Source organism: Petaurus breviceps, unplaced genomic scaffold (genome assembly GCF_028583685.1).
Source record: "Petaurus breviceps papuanus isolate PSGF00001 unplaced genomic scaffold, PetGlider_PUasm1.0 185, whole genome shotgun sequence".
Taxonomy (NCBI): Eukaryota; Metazoa; Chordata; class Mammalia; order Diprotodontia; family Petauridae; genus Petaurus; species Petaurus breviceps.
The window spans coordinates 15,730,233-15,745,428 of NW_027185797.1; the positions used below are offsets into that span (position 1 = coordinate 15,730,233).

Below are 15,196 nucleotides of genomic sequence, written 5' to 3' on the forward strand. Positions count from 1 at the left end.
CTCTTTCTCTCCTTCTCTCTCCCTTTCCATCTCTCTCCCCCCTCTTTTCCCTCTCTCCTCTCCATCTCTCTCCCTCTCTCTGTCTCTCTTTCTCTCCTCTCTCCCTTTCCATCTTTCTCCCCCTCTTTCCCCTCTCCCCTCTTTTCTCCAATCTCTCTCTCTCATTCTGTCCCTGTTCCTGTCCCTCTCCCCCACCTATTGTCAGCATTCATACCTTCTCCTCTCTAGTCTGACTGTCACCCACCAGACTTTTAAAGTTCTTGTTCTAGGCTCACTCTGGAGCAAAGACCTAGTGCCATCTCCATACTGAGTAACCCTGCATGGGTTTCTGGGAGATGTGGTCCCCACTGAGAAGATGCTCACATAATCTATTTACTAGACAATCACTATGTAAACCAAGGTGCTAATCAATGGGGCTACGAAGACAAAAACAAATGTTGCCTGCCCTTTAGGAGTTTACATTCTACTTCTAGTGTAAACCACATGCATGTTGATGTACTACATACATGTTCATGTACATGCGTGCGTACAGTCTATGACCTTCATGAAAACTAATTTCACCAGCACAAAAGCTGGCATGAGGGCAGGGATAGGGCCAAGCGACATGAGCCTTGTTTTCTCAGGGTCTCACAGCCTCCTTAAGACACACCAGGAGAATCAATCTTTTTGTCTCAGGGGCTAACTTGCCCAGGCTCTGACATCCCCAAGCTGATGTTTTGCCCTTCGTATGGCACCTGAGCAGAAAGTCCCAACAGTTGGACTGCTGGTCCCAAAAGGGACATGCTGATACCTTGGGGGCAGCTTTGTCCCAGCTGAATCTTGTCACAGAAAGCCTAGCCAGATCATTCTCAGGGAAATAGGACACCTTTCTTTTTAAAGGTAACCCTCCGCTTCCACACTGCTGGGGAGTTAAGGAACCAGACAACCTGAGCTTATCATCCCACCTTGTCCTGGGGGTTGGTGTGGGCAGGTGCAGATCTCCCAAGGAGGTCAGCCTTACCAGGTATGAAAGGATGCCATTCCTTCCGCTAAGACATGACGTATTCCAGGGAAACCCAACAGGTTCTTCCAGCCACCACCTCTGGTATATTAGTCAGGGGTCTCACCCAAAGAATCACCTGCTGGGAAGAATCCAAGTGAGGGAGAGTCAGTGAGATAAGAGGAATGACTCACTTAGAAAGCTAGGAATTTAAAGAGAATTAAAGTTTGAGAATCAGCATAGGCAACTGGGTGATACTATGGATAGAATGCTGTCTCTGGAGTCAGAAAGAACTGAGTTCAAATTTGACCTAGACACTTACTAGCTGTGGGACCTTGGGCAAGTCACTTAACCCCATTTGCCTCACTTTCCTTATTATAAAATGAACTAAAGAAGGAAACAGCAAACCACTCTAGTATCTTTGCCAAGAAAATTCCAAAGGTGTCAGGAAGCAACAACATGGTGGAGAGGAAAGAGGGCTGGCCCTCCCAGTCAAAAAGATCTGTATTCAAGTCCTACCTCCGACACATACCGGTTATATGACCCTAAGCAAATTCTTGCTGCCCCAGGAAACTTCTAAGTGTGTAAGACCTAGTTATGCATTCATGGAGCCTATTCCCTAAACCTACAGAGTCATGGATTCCGTGAGAAGGGAAGAGGGGTGCTCATGGGGTTTCACTGACTGGTCCCTCTAAGTTTCAACAAATCTAATGTGTGTTTATTACACACCTACTAGGTGCAAGGTGTTGTGAGATGCATTGGAACTGCAAAGTTAAACCATTCCCTTCTTAAGTTTTCATTTGTTTTTTTTTAATGAACAATCATTTCTTTTCTCTCTTGCCCATCTCTCCATCTATTGAAAATAAGAAAAAAGAAAAACAAATTCCTTGCAACAAATATGCAGAGGGAAGCACGACAAATTCCGAACCTGGCCACATCCAGAAATGTGTGTCTCCTTCTGCATCTAGATACATCCCCTCTTGATCAGAGGGTGGGTGGCACAGCAGTAAGAGTTGAATAAATGCTGGTAAAATTAAATACAGAAGTGAAACGAGCCAACCCCTGCCCTTAGGAGTACAGACTGAGAGAAGGAAGGAACCTAGGATCAGAGATCTTCCAGGCTGTTCCATTATCTTTGGGCCGAAGACACTGGGACTCAGAAAGATGACTGATAGCCAGCCAGGATCCAGCCTGAGATGCAGCCCTGAAGCTCTCCTTCCCTCCCTTCTGCCCGTCACTGGATCACATAGCTATAGGCTGTGTCGGGGCCAGATCTATTGGTTCATTCCATTTCATATTCTCACTTTCTGTTGCTGTCCATCTCCAGCCTCCTACATGAAACCCAGATCATTTCCTTGAACCTGTCGCACAAATCACCTTCATAAATCCCTCCTAAAGCAGCCCCATGTGTTTTTTACACAGTCCTTTCCTGGGTCACTGCATATGGTAGATTGGAAGAGTTGCCTCCAAAGGGAGGTGTCCCACCTTCCACAAGCTGAAGCATCATCCAAGAGTCAGACAGCCTTCTAGTTTAGGAAGTTAAAGGGATCTTTTCATCTTTTCTCTTCATACCTTCTGGTTTGGCTTGTCTATCATCTGTCCTGCCATCTCCTGTCAGAGAGATGAGTCATGGCCGTCAGTCCTCTGCACTTGCCTTTCCGGGTGATTCTGGGCCAGCAGACAAAGGAGCAACCCCACTCAGCTTTGGGTTTCCATTCCAGCCAGAGTTTTCGCCTCTACACCTACCCACAGTTCTCACCACAGGAATCTTCTCATTAATCAGAAGAGATTCCCATCATGGATAAGGGAACAGATGGGAAAGGTCTGGCACAGACATTCTGGCCTGGGGAAAACGGGGAGCCCGCTCTCAAGGCCAGCTCCAAGAAAAAGTGGGAAGTTGGCAGGCTGCCTCTGGCATCCTCCCTGCCCCTCCCAGTGCCCACACACCCAGGGTGTCCAAGCTGCCCTCCATTCATTCATTGAATAAAGGTTTCTTAATCATTTTCCACATTCTCTAGACACTGTGCTAGTCACTGAGAAAAACAAAAATGAGACAGTCTCTGGCCCCAAGAAGCTCCCATTCTACTGGTAGCTGCCCAAGGACCCACAATGAGATAGTCCCACTGATTCCTTTGCTCCCTGGTCTCCATCTGTCTGACCTTTCCTGACCCCCCTACACCTCCAAATCTTAGTCCCATTTCCCCAGGATCCCCCTAAATGGTGAATGGCAGCTAATTAAATCTGATAAACTAATTTAACTCTAATATACCTTAGTATGGACATAAAATAACCAGAGTTGACAGTTATATAGCAGTTAACATTATCCCACTTTATAGATGAGATGGGGAACCTGAGGGTCCTAGGGATGAAATGACTTGCCCATGAAGAAACAGGTGGATATAGGACATGAACCCAGGCCTCTCCTGACTCCAAGTCAGAAACATCCTATGTCCTGTGTCAAACATGGAGCCTGTGGTTCGAATACAGCCCACGACACTCTGAGGCCTGAGCCATATTAAAATATAGTTTGTCAACAGGGGCCCCTCAACAAGCTGATTTTAATGTGTTGATATAGTAATAAAAAAAGTATATTGACAAGTGATTTTATAAGGTAATATACGACCTGCTGGGATCCTTACATAGGGTTTAGTGTCCCCCATCTCTACTGGACTTTGATATTCTTGTACTACGCCCTGCTGCCTTTCAATTTTCAGGGCCTCCCAAACAGGCCCTCCTGCATGTCAACTGGACACACAATATAGTAGAAAGAGACCAGAAACTAAAAAACCTGATTTCTACACTCTGCTCTGGAACAAACCAGGTGACTTCAGGCAAATCTTTCAACCTCTCTGAGCCTCAGTTTCCTTATCTGTAAAATGAGAGCTTTAGACTAGATCAGAGTTTCCCAAACTAATTTGCCCACAGAACACTTTGAAACTTAGAATATATTGATAAGGAAAACATAAATGAGGGGCGGCTAGGTGGCACAGTGAATAGAGCACCAGCCCTGGAATCAGGAGGACCTGAATTCAAATCCGGCCTCAGATACATAACACAAAACTAGCTGTGTGACCTTGGGCAAGTCACTTAACCCCAATCACCTTACCTTCCCCCCTCCAAAAAAAAGCAAAAAAATGTCCATTATTAAAAAAAAAGAAAGGAAGAAAAACATAAATGCTGGTCCAAATGTCCTGGGTTTATGAATCATAGAGGAATAAAGAGGCAAGTAGGAAAGCCGTAAAATGAAATTGAGGAAATTAAGCTCACTTTCATACTAAAGATTGCTACTTTTGTTCAGTTCTGTCCAACTCTTCCTGACCCCATCTGGGGTTTTCTTGGCAGAGATACCACAGTGGGTTGCCATTTCCTTCTCCAGCTCATTTTACAGATGAGGAAACTGAGGCAAACAGAGTGAAGTGACTTGCCCAGGGTCACACAGCTAGGAAGTGTCGGAGGCTGGATTTGAACTCATGAAAATGAGTCTTCCTGACTCCAGATCCAGCACTCTAACCACTACACCACCCAACTGCCCTGCACAGTGTTATACATAATCAGTATTTATATATGTGCAGAACAAAGAGGGGAATATTAGAGAACAAAATTTTCTCCAATTATCCTTATTCATGTCATGTGAAGCAATAGAATTCTGCAGAAGAATCAAATGAAAACTCACCTAAATGACTACTGCAGCCCCTTCCAGCTCTGAAAGTCTAAAATGACTTTCTAATTCTGCTCTGGACCTTCTGGACACAGGAGCATAAACTGAATGAGTGTGCCTAATCAAATTATGGTGAAAATTTCAGGCACCTGACATCTTTTGGAGCAAGTGGAAATCCCAGAAATATGTAACAGCTCCCGAGCCTACATATGTTAGGCCTCAGGGAATTCTTACCAATGAATTCCTCGAAATTGGCCAATTTTCCAGTTCGGATTTTTCCACCTTGCAGGCTTCTTTCTTAAACTGCCAAGAATTAGCAACTAGGAAATTTTGGAACATCATTTGAGCGGCGTCTGAATTTAGGAATTCTTTTTTATCATGAAAAAACACACACATACACACATACTTCTATGTGATTATACTTATCTCTAAATATGCAGACTCAAAAGTGTTTCCTTGTTAAGGTTTTTGGGGAAATTGGAAGAAAGGGAAATTCGGTGAGCAACGAATCCCTCTTCCCATCTTACTTATTTTGAGTTCTAAGATTGGGTATTTCTTTCAAGTGTTGGAAAAGATTTTAAGAGTCCCTGAAAATGTGCCACTATTGATGGCTATCACAGATGAGGGGAATAAGCACTGGTATGTCAGTGAGAGGGGGTATGGCAAAGTCTGTCCAGAGAGCAGCTCATCTGGAAAAGATGTCAGTGGGTTAGTGTCCTGCTGGCTAGCTCCTTGTGAGTCAGCAAGCAGTGAGGGCTAGTGGCCAAAAATCAAATGTGGTCTAGGTCTGCATTAAGACAGACCTATAGGGTGCAGGGATACAGAAGTGACTGTTGCACTGTCTTGTGCCCCCGGCAGACTCCATTTGGAGCACTGTGTTGAGTTCTGGGCACCCAATGTTAGAAAGGACATTGATAAGTTGGGAGGGCTTCCAGAAGAGGGTAGCTAGGGTGGTGAAGGTCATTGGTCCATGCCAAATGCAGGTCACTTGAAAGTACTGGGTTGTTTAGCCTAAAGAAGAAGAACAGGGAGGGACATGACAGTTCATTTTAAAGACTCTAAGAGTTGGCCTGCAGAAGAGGGATCGGGCTTTTTCAGTTTGGCACCAGAGGGCAGATGCTGAAGCAATGAGTGGAATTTATAAAAAGGCAGATTTGAGCTGGACGCAGCGAAAGCTCGGCCCAATTAGAGCTGTCCAAAAAGCACTGTGAGCTGCCTCCAAAGGTCACTGGAGGTCTTCAAGCTAAGACCAAGTGACCACTTGTCAGGTTTCTGGCAGGGGGAATTGGGGGGTGGGAGGGTGTAATAAGTTGGGCTACCTGTCAGCAGAGACCCCTTTCACATTCTAAAATTCTGTGGGTTTAGTAATGTATAGAATGTTGGGCTTATACTTGAGAAGATCTGGATTTTAACTCCACCCCTGACACTCAATAGTCATGTGAAGTTGGACAGAAAATAATAATAGCTAATAGCTGACATTTATATAGAACCTACTATCTGCCGGGCATTGTGCTGAGGACTTTTTACAAATATTTCATTTGATCCTCAAAACAACCCTAGAAGGGAGGTGATATTATTATCCCTATTTTACACATGAGGAAACTGAGGCAAACAGAGGTTAAGTAACTTGTCCAGAGTCACACAGTTAATAAAAGTCTGAGGCCAGATTTGAACTCGGGTCTTCCTGACTCCAGATTCAGTGATTTATTCACTGTATTGCCTAGCAGATGACTTACAGGCCCCTCTCTAGGATGTATATACCTAGTTATAGATTAGTTGTGATTTGTGTTGAGGGACAGAACTTCAATAATGACAAAACAAACAAACACAGATTATCTCCATATGAACATATGTAAAATATTAAAAAAAATCCAAACTCAAATAACTCTAAAGCGCCCTATTTTGAAACTAGGAAATACTATCACAGTGCTAAAAAAAATACAGGAAAGAACAAAGAGGTGAACTAGAGGTAGCTGCTTGACTTCTTGCCCAGGGAGGATAGCCTCAAACCCAAGATTTATTACTACTAGTTCCATTGATTTTAATTTTTTATACAGAATTTGGTTTCCTGACTGATCCTCTGAAGCCTTGGTGGATCTGTGACCTCACAGATGGATGCTGTGAATACTCCCCCCAAGGCTCCAAAGAGAATCTTGGGCTCAATAAAAACATTATAAATTTTCCCAAAGGCACCCATTTTTCGTCTTCAATTCAATTTATGGCCCAATGCATTGTAATATATGTTGTGAATTTTTTTCTTATTCATTTGTTCATCCAAATATCCCCCTATGAACTGATTCAAATTTTTAAGAATAAAAGCCATTCCCCAACTGATAAATGGTGACAGGATAAGAACAGGCAGTTTTCAGAGAAAAAAATCCAAGCTATAAATAGCCATATTATAAACACACACACACACACACACACACACACACACACACACACACACACCACCACCACCACCACCACCACCACCACCACCACTAATTAGACAAATACAAATTAAAACAACTCTGTTGTTCCATCTCACAAGCAACAGGTTGACAAAATTGACAAAAAGAAAAATGACAAATGCTGGAGGGGCTGTGGGGAAACAGATACACTGATACATTGTTGGTGGAGCTATAAACTGGTCCAGTCATTCTGGAAAGCAATCAGAGACCGTGCCCAAAAAACTGTTTAACTATGCATATCCTTCAATTTAGTGATGCCAGTACCAGGTCTATATCCCCAAAGAGATCAAAGAAAGAGAGAAAGAACCCATAGATACAGAAATATTTATAGCAGTTCTTACCTTGGCATATACCACACAAAAGTCCCAAGTGAAGCACAAACCAGATTAAAATGTAATTGGGAAATGTATAATAAAAAGTCAGTAAAATACAATACAACATAGACAATGTTAATCTGTGGTGTTCTAGTCAATATGTGGGGGCAGAGATACAATTCTATTGATACCACTGATCTAGACAACAGACATTCTCCATTCACTTGGTATTTCCTGTGTGGATTATTAGGCTGAACTTTTTGGGGGGAGTGATTATGGATCTTATTTAGGAGGTTATACATTGTTTCAAGGTTTGACACAATCCACACCTTGTCATAGTTCCTCAATAATGTGAAGAAAAACTATAGTGTCTGCCTCCCTGATATATTACAGGCATAAACTTGAATTGAAGTGAATGAAGTGCTTTGGTATCTTTAGATGAAAGATAATACTCACATCACCAGCTGTATTATGGACATCATAGACATGGAATATTAAAGTTGAGAGGGACCTCAGCAATCACCCAGTACTCCTTTTTGACACGTGGAAGCTGAGACCCCTAGAACTTATGTGTCAAAAAGAATTCCAACATCTCAGTGGGAAGAACCTTCGGGAGCTGTCCAATCCAAATCAGCCCTTCAGACCAGAGAATGTTGTCAATGGAATTCCTTTAACAACAATCCCAACAAGAGATCATTCAACCTTCACTTGAAGGTTTCCAATAAGGACATACCCACCCACACTACCTTCTCAGGCATCATAGCTAGTGTTCTTCCTTAGATCAAGCTCAAATATAGCCCTCTATAACTTCTACAACTCATAATGGTTTTGCCCTTTGGAGCCAAGCAGGACAAATCTAATCCCTCTTCCATATGCATCCCTTCATATTCTTAAAGACAAATATCACCCCCCCCCTCAGTCTTTTGTTCCTTCAACTAATCAATCAGCAAGCATTTATAAAGAGCATACTATGTGCTAGGTACTATGTTGGCTATCCTGACCATTGTCCTCCACCTGGCAACATCCTCCCCAAAATGTGGTGTTACCTTGAACTGACCACAGTACTCCAGTTGCAGTCTGACCAGGGCAGAGTGTTATAGAATGATCATCTACCCTTCTTCCAGACCCTAGGTCTATCTTCATACTGTCTAAGGGCTTTTAGTTGCCCTGTTGATTCATCTGGAACTTGCTAAGACTAGAATTTAGGTCTCCTGACTCCACAGTCAGTAGCTTTTGCATGACCCCACACTGCCTCAGTTTTCAAAATAGCTTCCAAAGAGAATGCAGAGGTCGTGAATTGGCTGCTCTACTCTAGTCTCTGACCATGGTGTCCTGTAACTTGTGAAATCAGTGACTGTACTTCTTCTATACACACCATATAGGTGTGGTAAATAATTTCCTGAGACAGGAGCAGTTATGCCCATCTTCCCACTCACTGTTCTAATAACAAAAATGAGCACTAAGGAGTCATAATGGGTCCAGAGGAGCCATTATAACTGATTGGCTAATATAAGACATTCTCAAGTTTCTAAAGGAAGTGTCATTATTAATCTATCATTTCAGCACATACTCTGATGAGATTCAACATAATTATTTTCTAAAACTTAAATTCAAAAACTGAACAAGAAAGAAGCATTTACATTTCAATAGTCATGTCAGTGTGAACCTCCCCAGGGTTCTGAAGTAATAATAACTGCCTACTTTACAGAGCGCTTTAAAGGTTGGAAAGCATCATTCATATATTAACCAATTTTGAACCTATTGTGAGAAGCTGAAGTTTCAGAAATAGTGTTGTTATCCCGCTCATACAGATGTGGAAACAGGCTCAGATATGACTTAACAGGACCAGATTTAGAGATGAAAGAAATCTAAGAGGTCATCCAGTCCAACTCCCTCAACTTACAGATGACAAAACTTAGAATTTGGCCATAATCACGCAGTCAGATGTCAGAGGTGAAATCTGATCCCAGGTCTTTTTAATTCCAAGTCCAGATTGTATCCCCTATATTATGCTCTCTCTTGAATTACAGCAGGTTTTGGGTAAAGAAAGAAACTGAATCAAAATTGAAAATCTGCCTCAAATTATTATAGGTATTATACATATCCAGAATAGTAATGCTCCCTGCTGCTCCCTGGATTGAACAAGGGACTCTCCTAGCTGGGCTTGTACCAGGACTCCTGGCTCCCTTTACCTTTCTTATGGGTTTCCTTCCTTCAGCAATGAACTTGTCAGCATCAAAAATTCTGAGAAAAATTGCACTGTCCAAATCTCCCAGCAACAAGACGTACCTGTTTTAGGCAGATAACCTACATCTAGCAGAGAGACCATCAGAAAGAAAATCAAAATTGGTTGTGTAAGCCAATGTGGGAATTTGTTTTTCTTGACTATGCATATTTATTGCAAGAGATTTTTTTTCAAGTAGGGGGGTGGAATGGGAGGAGTAAGAATAGGGTAGCAAAAGAAAAAGAGAATGAGGTATTGAGACTTTTTTTTTAATGTGGAGAATGTAAAAAAGACCAGAAAAAAGCACAGACAAGCAGGACAGCTTTGAAAGATACAGGTTGAACTTATATAGTGGTTTGTTTTTTTTTTAAAGCAATTGGGGTTAAGTAACTTGCTCAAGGTTACACGGCCAGGTGTTTCTGGAACTTATATAGTTTTACAGAAAAAGAAGCTGTACATAATAGAGATCTATGGTTTAATGTACAATTCTTTTTTTCTGTTCTAATATATACAAGGAACTAGCCAATTTTATTTGGTGTTTAAGTTCAGAATAAAAACAATAACAATGATAAAAGAGTGCTTATGTGCTTAGAAAATGTCCAGTGCTCTGTGTGACCTTGGGCAAGTCACTTAACCCCAATTGCCTGGCCTTCCCCCCTCCAAAAAGCAAAAAAAAAAACAACAAAAAAAGTCCAGTGCTGATCTGAAATGTGAAATGGTTAATTAACATGCTATGCTGTGATGAGGCTTATCTAATAGCTTCAAGTCAACTACAACAGTAATTATCCATAAGCTACTAAATTCTGTTCTAACCATTCTGTACTGCATACAAGGCATTCCCTTTTCTGTGTGGGAATAAATTACTTGTTTCATGAACCTGATTCATGTGTATGCACTGGCTACCTTTTTACTTTCAACCTTTCTGGTAAATGCCTTAGACTTTATATTGTATCTGTTTCTCCAGGATGGTAGGATGGAGGCTGGCAGTGGGAGAGAAAGAATGAGCCAATAAATATGAGATGGGAAAATCTCCTTCCCTCACTGAGAAATCAGGCTTCCCAAGAACTAAACCAAGATGGACTGTAATGGCTAGGTAAAGGCCAGGGACTGGTGAAGGTCACCAGGCCCTGGGGATTCTGCTGAGCCTCCAGTCTTTGTGCTACATAAGTGCCTAAAATGCCTGGAAATGTCCACAACCAGAGCTCCCTGCCTGACTCCTGGGGGTCTCCCCATAGAGTCTGGGCATGTGATCTTTGGCTCCATGGAGAAAATACATGCTCATTCCCCATGCTGAGGGACATACTAAACCAGTGAATCTTGATTGTTTTCCATGTCCTCATGACTAGGAGGCTGTGCCAAAGAGGATTATCAACCAAGAAATGAAGCTAAGATGAGAGTTTCCAGCTTCTTTTAAAATGATATCTCTTCAGGTGTACAGTAGACACCAATCCTGTCCAAAATGACCAATGATCTCCTAATTGGCAATTCTAATGGCTTTTCTCAATTCTTGTACTTCTTAACCTATCTGCAGCCTTTAACACTATCAGTCATTGTCCTGGACATTCTCTCCTCTCTCTGTTTTCATGACATTGATCTCTCCTGATTCTCCTTCTACCCTATCTGACCATTCCTTCTCAGTCTCCTTTAATGGATCTTTAATCTAGGAGACGCATATCAACTGTGGATGTATCCTAACACTCTCCTGGACCTCTTCTCTTCACATCCTATTCCAGCAGTTCTTAACCTGGGATCCAAGAACCCCTTGATAAAGTTCATAGGGCCTGTGAACTTGTATGGGAAAAGCTTACATCTTTATTAGCTCTAACAGAAATTCAGCATTCTCTTCAATTATGAAGGTAGACACAGTAATGTTAGCAGTACTTGGGGCTTTGTCACCAATAAATATCATACATGTTTTCAAATAACCTTAGAAGTGTTATAGATAGCTATCTATCTTGACTTTATACTCTCCAAGATTACTGTAGTAAACAGACTTCCCACTAGCTCAAATATGATCACATACTTTCTATTTTCTTTTGCTTTTTGCTTTTTTTTTTGGAGGGGGGAAGGCAGGGCAATTGGGACTAAGTGACTTGCCCAAGGTCACACTTAGTACGTATTATGGTAAGAGTCTGAGGCCAGATTTGAACTCAACTCAGGTCCTCCTGACTCCTGGATCAGTGCTCTATTTACTGCACCACCTAGCCACCCCTACTTTCTATTTTCTACAAATATTTTAATTGTTTTCCTATTAACCCCATGTATTTTTTTTATTTTAAAAATATTATTCTAAGAAAGGGTATGTAGGCTTCATCAGACTGTCAAAATTTTCAACATATACCCAAAAAGCTGAGAATCCCTGCTCTCTCTATCTCACTTGGTGGATGACTTCATCAGCTCCTGTAGGTTTAACCATCATCTCTCTGCAGATGTTCCCCAGACCTACGTATCCAGCCTTAATCTCTCTGCTGAGGTCCAGCCTCACATCATCAGCTGCTCCTTAGATATGTGGAATTGGAAGTCCCCTAGATATCTCAAACTCAACATACCGGTAACCTTGGTAGGCTGTGAGACTCTTCTCTCAACTCCTACTCTCACCGGGTCAAGTCCAACCCTAATTCCAAACAAGGCTACATTTCCTCAGGATTCTAGGAATACCCAGGGGGCTGGGAATTTCTTCTCTAATGCTATCAGCGCAAGCCATACATTCCAGCATGTTCTCTCCAATACCTTAATCACCAGTTATTAGAATCCCTCTATCACCCAACCAGTCAATATCAATTGCTTTTTTCCAAAGGGACATTTACTGAGAAGATATTCAAGACGAGAAATATAAACATTTGCCCCCGGTATCTAGTGATACGCTTTCCTTCACGCTATTTCAGTCACCCGTGGAGAGTGGGTTCAATCCTAAAGTCATTTCTGCAAAGCATCTTCCCCCACCAAATTAATTCCTACCTGTTGATAACCACAGGATAAGTGTAGACCTGGGCTATCACTGGACTTGGCTTTCCCTCCTCACTCCTTAGGGTTCTGCCTCAGTTTAGGAGTTAACTCTTGTCTGGGTTTCTGTCATTGGACTTGTCATGGCTCATTCTTCAGATCTTTCAAGGCTCACAGTGCTATAGGCGCATGCAATATTCCTTCTTTCAGAAGGAGAAAAGACCAAGAAGCAAAGAACATAGGCCTGTGTTCATGGCCACATGAGTGTGCAGATCAGGAGACTAAGGCCCACAGTCTCCCTTATGGTTCAGCTAAAACTTGTGTGTTTGCTTCCAGTCTTACATGACACTCCATCTCATGATTCTAGGCCTTGTCATTGGCTATCCTTCCTGCCTGGAACAGTCTCTCTCCTCATCTTTACCTGCTAGCTTTCTGACTTCCTTCAAGACAGTTCAAATCCCTCCTGGGTTCCCCTTTCCCATATGATCCCACATGGGGATCATGATAGCACCTACCTCCCAGGGTTGTTGTGAGGATCAAATGAGATGTTTGTAAAGTGCTCAGCACACAGTAGTTACTTAATAAATATTTGTTTCGGGGCGGCCAGGTAGCACAGCAAGTAAGAGCACCGGCTCCAGTGTTGAGAAGACCTGGAGATCGAATCCTGGCTCAGACACTTAGCACCCACCCAGAAACACCTGGCCATGTAACCTTGAGCAAGTTACTTAACCCCAATTGCTTAGGGGTGGCCAGGTGGCTCAGCGAGTAAGAGGACCGGCTCCAGTGTTGGGACAACCTGGAGATCGAATCCCGGGCTCAGGCACTCAGCACCACACCCAGAAATAACTGGCCGTGTAACCTTGAGCAAGTTACTTAACCCTGATTGCTTAAAAAAAATAAATAAATATTTGTTTCCCTCCTTCCTTCCTGTCTTGCTTGGTAGCTTGTCTTTAGCTCCAGTCCTAATCATCTCTTGGCCATCGCTCTGTTCCATGTCCCATGAGTACAGGGCAGACCTGTCCTAACCACCTCCTGTCAGCCCCACATTGAAGCTTTTCTCTGGCCATCATCTTCATTTCTTCCCAGAAGTCCATTCTAGATTAAGTCCTAGACCACAGTAACCTCAGGAACTCTGGGGTGACCTGCCTAGCTTGAAGCCTGCCTGGTTCACCCAGTTCCTGTGCCAATAACTGTGAGTAAGGCAAGCCCAGATCACTTCACTGCAGCATTGACACACGTCTGATAATTGGTGTGACCTCCTTATCTTCAAGGAGTCCATAACACAGAGTTCTGAGCGGCAAGAAGTGCGTGTCCCAAGTTACTCCACGCTCTCCTACCTTTTCAGCTCAGGTCAATGGAAAAGGCAAAGAAAAAAGAGAAAAATGATTACATGGTCTCAGGACCCAAGTAGCTTACAATCTAGTGAAAAGAGAAATGTACTTTATCACACACCAGTAACAGCACAAGTAAGAACAGGATTAAATGCTGTGAGATGAAGAGGTAGAAGATTTCTAGATGGGAAAAGTTAGAGAAAGTAGCTCCCTCCCAGTAGGGCCTTGAAGGAAGTCAACACAACTCAAGCAATGTTTGGTTGGGGGCTTTGTTAACTTAATTTACGTTTCCTTCCTTCATGGAAGCAGGGCTAGTTCCCCCCTGGACCCTAAGCCCCAGCTTTATTAGAGAAGAGAGTTGAGGACTTCACCAGAACAGCCCCAAAGCTGGTCTTCCTGCATCCTGGCTGGATTGAGTAGGTGAGCATGAAGCCTGGGGCCTACTTTTCTCACTTCTCCTTACATGTGTTCCTTGAAGGCAGGAAATCTTGTGTTTCTATCCTTGCATCCCCAGCCCCCAGCACAGGCCTTGCCCATAGTAGGAGCTTAATAATTGGTTGTTGAATTGAATTGAATTCCAGATACGGGAACCACCAGTGCAAATGCTCGGAGATAGGAGATGGTGAACTGCCGGCAGACCAGAGAGTGGAAGGGAACAATGCCCAGCCTAACTCTAAAGGGTCCTAGGAATCCCATGGTGGAGGGCTTTGAAGACCAGGCTGAGGATTTTGTGTTTTATCCTAGAGGGGGCAGGGAGCTACTGGAGATTATGACACAGGGAACTGGAATAGTCTAAGCTGGGTTTAGGGCTATCAGTTTGGCAGCTGTGTAGAGGACTGATTGGGTAAGAAGAGGTGGGAAAACAGGGTGAGCAGTAAGGAGGCTGATAATTGGCTAGAGAATTATAATAACCCAAGGAAGAGGCAGGAGGGTCTAGAATTGAGTGGAGAAAAGGGGACATAAGTGAGGCTTAGAATCAAATTGATAGGATTTGGCGATTATTTGGATAATGGGGGAGATGAAATGGGAATGCAGATTTGGAAGATCTTTCCTGCCCCTAGGCTAAAGTGCACCTGGAGCCTGGGGTGGGAGGCTTGTTTTTCAGTAGATACTTCTTGATTGGCCAGTGAGTCAATAAGGTTGTTACATTCTCTGAGCCAGGAGAAGGCTATATAAGCCCTGATGTGTAGCTTTGTTTTGGGGGCTCACTTTGAAAAGTGTTCTGTGATTTGATCTGTATTCTGGGAAGCCGTTGTCCAGGACCCCCCCCTTCCCCCTCGGGCTTTGAAAAACC

At 43.0% G+C, this 15,196-nt stretch overlaps 1 protein-coding gene and 1 long non-coding RNA gene across 7 annotated transcripts in view; one reads left to right on the top strand and one right to left on the bottom strand.

Annotated features, from left to right (window-relative positions):
- The window catches only part of LOC138161689 (uncharacterized), a 185,685-nt gene extending 184,561 nt beyond the window's left edge, over positions 1 to 1,124 (bottom strand). For 3 of the 5 annotated variants that reach the window (XR_011168436.1, XR_011168439.1, XR_011168438.1), the window contains exon 1: positions 1,001 to 1,122. This is a non-coding gene — a long non-coding RNA (uncharacterized lncRNA). Of the gene's footprint in view, positions 1 to 1,000 lie in introns of all 5 variants that reach the window. The other 2 variants (XR_011168437.1, XR_011168435.1) reach the window with 2 other exon arrangements.
- RPL15 (ribosomal protein L15) overlaps positions 1 to 15,196 on the top strand; it is a 431,201-nt gene that overhangs the window by 318,406 nt on the left and 97,599 nt on the right. The gene's annotated exons all lie outside the window — the stretch shown is intronic.